This window comes from Sorex fumeus, unplaced genomic scaffold (assembly GCF_029834395.1).
Source record: "Sorex fumeus unplaced genomic scaffold, SorFum_2.1 ptg000015l, whole genome shotgun sequence".
NCBI lineage: Eukaryota > Metazoa > Chordata > Mammalia > Eulipotyphla > Soricidae > Sorex > Sorex fumeus.
This window is the reverse complement of record NW_026606072.1, coordinates 17,146,791-17,152,968: the sequence shown is the minus strand read 5'-3', so window position 1 is coordinate 17,152,968 and position 6,178 is coordinate 17,146,791. Positions and strand designations below refer to the sequence as shown.

Genomic DNA, 6,178 nt, shown 5'->3' with positions numbered 1-6,178 from the left:
GAGGCACGCCCTCTTCCCCGCCCCCGTCGCCCGTCGTCGGGGGCGGAGCCTCTCCGGGCCGAGGCGTGAGCGGTCGATCGGGCCAGAAGGTTCGCTGGTGGCGGCGCTCCTCCCGCTGCTCCGCCCAGCAGGTCCGTCGGCCCCGGCTTCTTCCACGCCCTTCCCCGCGTCCTCCTCCCCGCCCCGCCCTCCTCCCCGCCCTCCTTCCCAGCCCCTCCGGCCCCTTCCCCCGCCTCGCCACCTTCACGATCTCGCGAGACTTGGCCCAGAACATTGCGGATCGGGTCGGCGCCATTTTGGGACCGAGACTGGTTGTGGGGGAGGGAAAAGCGGCAAAAGGGGATTATTCAAAGTACCGAAAACCTCCTCCAGGGATCGAGCGCAGCGGCACCCCCAGACCAGGGGCACCTCTGGTGTGGCAGAAGGTAGCAGTGTCCTCGGTGCTCCGCGCCGGAGTCTGGGGGCGGTGGGGGGTGCCCGGCTCGGGCTCCGGGCTGGAGGGGTCGCAGCGGCGTTGGCGGCGCGAGGCGTGAGGCTGCCCGTGGACGAGGCTGCGGGGCGGGGGGCGGGGGGCCGGGCGAGGAGCGGGCGAAGGCGGCGCGGCGCCGGGAGGCCCCGCTCGGCGCGGACTCAGCCGTGGCGGCGCGGGGGTGGCGGTTGCGGGGAGGGGGTGGGCGGCGGAGCCCGGGCGGCGGGCGGGAGGGGGCGGCGAGGCCGGGAGCGGGTTCGACGCCCTCGGCGCGCCGCCTGCCTGCCTCCGGCCTCACGCCCGCCGCCCCTGCGTCCCGGACGCGCCTCCGCGGGCCGAGGAGCCGAGGCCGACCTGTGGCCTGCGGCTCGCGGCGACGGGCCCGGAGGACGGCGAGGAGCGGCGCCGCGTCGCACGCAGGTCGCCGGCGGGCGCGGGCGAGACGCGTTTGGGGCGTGTGAGCGGGGGGCGAGCGGCGCGGAACGCGGAGGGCGCCGGGGACTCGGTGTCCCCCCGCCCCTCAGCCCGGGGAGAAACGGCCTCCCCGATTCCGGGTCCCGGGCCCTCCCGCCTGCGGCTGCCCCGAAGCGGCGCTCTCCCCCGCGAGTGGCTCTGAGGGACGTTCTGGCCCCGCTTCCTCCGCCGCCAGGGACGCCCAGACCGGGCACCCGTGCCGGCTGAGACGCCCCCATTCGGAGAACTCGGTGCTGCCCCCCCCCCCCCCCCCACGTTCGAGCCGCCGCACCTGCCCGGCTCTTCCCGGGGACTTGAACCCCGAAACACGCACTCGCCAGGAGGAGGGGGAGCAGCCCCCTGTTTTGAACCTTGGCTCAAAGGTGAGGGTTTTCTTACGTAACCCCCATACGGTATCTGCAGTCGCTTCCCCACCCCCTCGAGTTCCGGAGCCTTCATCCTCCGCTCTTACTTGGGGTCCTTGCTGACTCTTCCCAGACGCCAGCCACGTCTGTTGAAGTGACTTTTTTTTTTCTCCGAGGGGTGATTCGTTAAGGGGATGAACTTTTACCTCAAAATCGAAACCCAGGTGTGTAATTTCAGTTTGTCTGATAACTTTTACAGGTGATTGAATTACTCAGTTATGAAGATCATCTTCTAGGTTTTGTGTAAAAGGCCCCGGATATTTCAAGTGGCCATTTTGGAATTACAATGTTTTTGGAGAATTTTGCCCCAGAAGTTTAAGATTGGCAAGAATCTTCTCGGAAGTGTGTTGGTAGTAGTGAACGATTCTACGAGCTGCTTAAAAAGAGACACGGGCATCTCTTCAGTGTTTTGGTTCAGACGGATTCTATAACTGGTTCAACTGTTGCAGCTGGTGGTATTTTTTGCCCCCCCGCCCCTCCCCCATCGGTGTTCTTCAGCCAGAACTGTAAGATATGTTTGATTTGTGTACCGAGTAGTTTTGGCAGTTTCAAATTACTGTTTGAATATTGCTGAAGTTCCATGGCAGTTTATTTTTACCTTTGTTAAAAAGTTTAGGAATTTTTGACCTCAGCCCTTTTCCTACAACAATGGGTAAGGTTTTCTAAATGAAGACACTGAAAGAATACAGTCTTTCTCATTTTGTCTTCCTTTTAAGTGGGATTTAAGATGCTGCCGTTTCCCAGCAGCATGGTAGTATTGAGATAGCTATGTGTCTCTTTACATGCTGATATTTAGGAATGCCCTTCAGATGTGAAAGTTTCTTTTTGTTTTTGCTTTTTGGCTCATAAATTGGATATTTCATCTGGAGTGGATAAGTACAACTGTGACAAGTACATGGAATAATAAAGAAGACTTAAAAAATCTTAAATCCAAGGAACTTGGCTAATTCTGGAGATAACCATATGAAAACTTTAAGACAGAAGTATGGGTAGCTGACTTGAAGTAGTAACTCTATGTCAAATAGTCATAGGTTAAGTATCTTCAAAGAACTTGGATATTATTTCAGAGGATACAAAATAAAAAAACAAACTGGAAAACATAAAGATTACAGAGAAAAACCCAACACCTTCCTGTGCAGTCCTGTTGGAATTTGTAAGTACTGTGTGGTGAGCAAATCAGATGTTCATTTGTTAAGCTGACCGAGTGTCTCATTTATCCTGTTGTTCTTGGAAACTTTTCAGTTTCTTGCAATACTGTTGCTTGACATCAATTTCCTGGACAGTCTGACAACAACTGTTAGTAGTTATTGAGCAAACTAATGGAGAACTATGAGCGATTTAAGAATATTTTGCACAGATAAGAACCTGGGTTGGGGGGGGGGATTTGGAACTACTCATTAGTTCTTGGGGAACACCCAGCTTGTTGCTTGAGACTTGCTCAGGACTGTGCTCTAATGTGGACCCTCTGCATACACAGCATGTGTTTTGAGCTATTTTTTTGGACCAAAACTGAAAATTGGGGAAATGAGTGGGTGGCTTCTGGGATCTGTCCAAGGGTCTTCATACATCCATGGGAACCAAAGCATACACTCTGCTGCGGAGTTACAATTCCTAGCCCAAAAGAATCCAAATTTTTAGTTTTTAGACTCTTAATGTAAAAACTAAATTTGTGTGGCAGTGTTCATTTTAATTTTTGTGTATTCATAGGTGGGTGGGACAGTAGAAACTCCCTCTCTATATCTCAGTTGACACCCACTTTAAGTGCTTTTAGACTTCTAAGTGCAGTTTAATGTTCCAGTTTAGAGTTACTTAAAACATTTTAATATTGGTGTTTTTAATCTTATATTTTACATAATTTTTTTCCCCTTTCCATTTTTTCTTTATGATGCTGGGGATGAGCCATGCGAAGTTTGTGCACTACTTAATAGTCATGTATCTGACCCTCACAAAGTAGCCCTTAATGTAAATTTTCCCTGTCCCCCTCCCTTATATTGGTGGAGGGTGCTGTGTGTCACACTTGACTGTGCTCAGGGACTGCTCTTAGTTCTGTGCTCAGGGAACCATATTTGGTCCAGGGTTAACTGTTCACTGCATGCACAGCAAGCATCTTAACCCCTGTGTCCTGTGTTTCCCTCATTTTTTACTTTTTGGTGGGGCTTGTGACACTACCATTGTTCTAACCCATAGCCTCAAAAGCAAGTGCTCTACCCCTGAGCTACTTCCTTGCCCAGGAATACCCATTGCTTTTTTTTTTTCTTTTTCCTTTTTGGGTCACACCCAGCGATGCTCAGGGGTTACTCCTGGCTTTGCACTCAGGAATTACTCCTGCTGGTGCTTGGGGGACCATACGGGATGCCGGGGATCGAACCCTGGTCAGCCATGTGCAAGGCAAATGCCCTATCTGCTGTACTATTGTTCCAGCCCCGGAATACCCATTCTTAACATTTTTAATTCATTAAAGAAATGAAGTTTATGAGGAATTTGCTGAAGTGCAAATATTTTAAATATTTTAAATTATTCCTTAAGGGGTCAGAGCAATAATACAGGTAGGATATTTATGTGAGGCTGATTTGGTACGAATTCCTGGCATCCCATATTGTCCAGTGTCCATCATACCCCCCGCCCCCCAGCAGCGCCAGAAGTAAGGTAAAGGTAAAGGCCCTCCCGTTGATCGCCGATTTTCTCGAGCGGGCCCAGTAACGTCTCCATTGGAGACTTTGTTGTTACTGTGTCTGGCATATCGAATACTCTCGGTAGCTTGCCGGGCTCTCCGAGAGGGGCGGAGGAATCGAACTCGGGTCGGCCATGTTGGCCGCTTGTAAGGCGAACGCCCTACCCGCTGTGCTATTGTGGGGCGGGGCGCCAGAAGTAACCTCTGGGTATCAGGAGTAACTTCTGAGCATAGCTGGATATGCACCCTCTCCCCAAACAAAACAAAAATTATTCCTTGATATTTTAGTTCCAGGGCTGGAGAGATAGCACAGCGGTAGGGCGTTTGCCTTGCACGCAGCCAACATGGCCGACCCGAGTTCGATTCCCCCGCCCCTCTCGGAGAGCCCGGCAAGCTACCGAGAGTATCTCGCCGCACGGTAGAGCCTGGCAAGCCACCCGTGATGTATTCGATATGCCAAACACAGTAACAACAAAATCTCCAATGGAGACGTTACTGGGCCCGCTCGAGCAAATCGATGAACAACAGGAGGGCCTTTACCTTTATTTTAGTTCCAAAAAGTTTATTTATGGGTTGGAGAGATAGTGTAGGTTTTTAAGCCAATTTGTCTTGAATGCTGCTTCAAGGATCATAACCCTGTTTCAGGTCTTCTGAGCACTGCCAGGTACCTCTCTGAGTGTGGTGGTGTGCCTCCACCTGGCCCCATCCCCCTCAGTGAAAAGACTAGTCATGACAAGGCTCTGAAGCTAAGAGGGGACTAAATGTTCTTTTTTAAGAACCTTTAAAATTGTTTGAGAAATGAGTACAGCTATGTGTTGGTTTTTGAAGTCTCCACCTGGTGGTTGAAAAAGAGCTATTTACACTTCGGTGCTGAGGTTGTGACCATGCTGTGCTGAGGATTGAACTTAGGCCCCCTGCATGCAGAGTATGTGCTCCAGCCTGTTGTGCTATGGTTCTGGCTTCTTGATCATACTTAATACTCATTCAGACAGGTAATTTGAAAAGCCATTATATTGAGGAATGCATCAGGTACCTCCTGTCCCAAATTCAGGGTGGATTAGAATGTTCTCACCTAATAGCCCAGGTGGAAACTTAAATCAGGACACACACAGCTTTGACAGAGGAAACACAACTTTTTTTTTTTAATGTTTTTTTATTTTTGGACAACACCCAGCAGTGCTCTGGACTGCTTCTGACTCTCAACTCAGGGATCTCTGCGGTAGGGGCTCGTGGGACCACTGAACTCGGGTCAACATCATGCAAGTCAAGTGCCCTACCTTCTTGACTATCGCTTTGGCCTCCAAACCTAGTCTGTTTTACCAATTACTGAAAACCGTCACCCCCACCCCCAAACCAAAATTGGTTTGTTTTTGGGCGACACCTGGAGGCATTCAGGGGCTACTCCCGGTCCTATTGCTATGGCGCCCCAAATAGAGAATTTAGATCAGAAAATGAATGCAATATATTCCTTTGTGAATATCTATTAACCTTGAATGCATTAAGTGAGCTAACAATTCAATAGGGTAGCAAAAAAAAAGTTCAAAATAAATGAGCATCTGACAAGTTATTAGGCCTTCTTGACAAAATTTTTCAGAAATTAGAGCCATATCTCAGGTAAATGAAAATCCTAATTTTGGTTCCACTAATCTATTTACAAATAAGAAGTGCTTAGTACAAATTTTAGGCTTTCCACTATTGAGAGGCTCATGTTTTCTCAAGCGCAGATTTCTTTCCCTCCCTTAATTTCCCAAATAGTTTCTTGTCTTGCAACCTGGTTTTGATCACCAGTGCCACAGATAGACTCTCAAGCACCGCCAGAAATTTATATTTCTGAGCACAAGCCATTTCTGACCCCAAAATCAAAATCACTTTTAGGGCCAGAGAGATGTTACTGGATTGCACATGCATGCAGAGGAAGTCCAAGTTAAATCGCTTATACTGTATAGTTCCTCTGAGCACAGTTTTGTTTAGTCTGGGGACATGTAATGATAGAGTACCTGTGATGCATGTGTGAGGTGTACTGGGGTGGATCCACGGGTCTCGCCCGTTAACCTACAAAAAATAATGCTTTAAAGGTTACTTCTATATCTCTAGGAACAACTCCAGTAGTGTAAAACAGCCTTTGAGCACCACAGCCTGTCCTAAAATTAAAAAAATAAA

The 6,178-nt window shown here is 49.8% G+C and overlaps 1 protein-coding gene across 2 annotated transcripts in view; it reads left to right on the top strand.

The window, feature by feature from the left end:
• Positions 1-268: 268 nt before the first annotated feature.
• GPBP1 (GC-rich promoter binding protein 1) overlaps positions 269-6,178 on the top strand; it is a 63,774-nt gene continuing 57,864 nt past the window's right edge. For both annotated transcript variants that reach the window (XM_056112071.1, XM_056112069.1), the window contains exons 1-2: positions 269-425; positions 1,547-2,500. The gene's annotated coding sequence lies outside the window, so the exon portion shown is untranslated. The remainder of the gene's footprint in view (positions 426-1,546; positions 2,501-6,178) is intronic.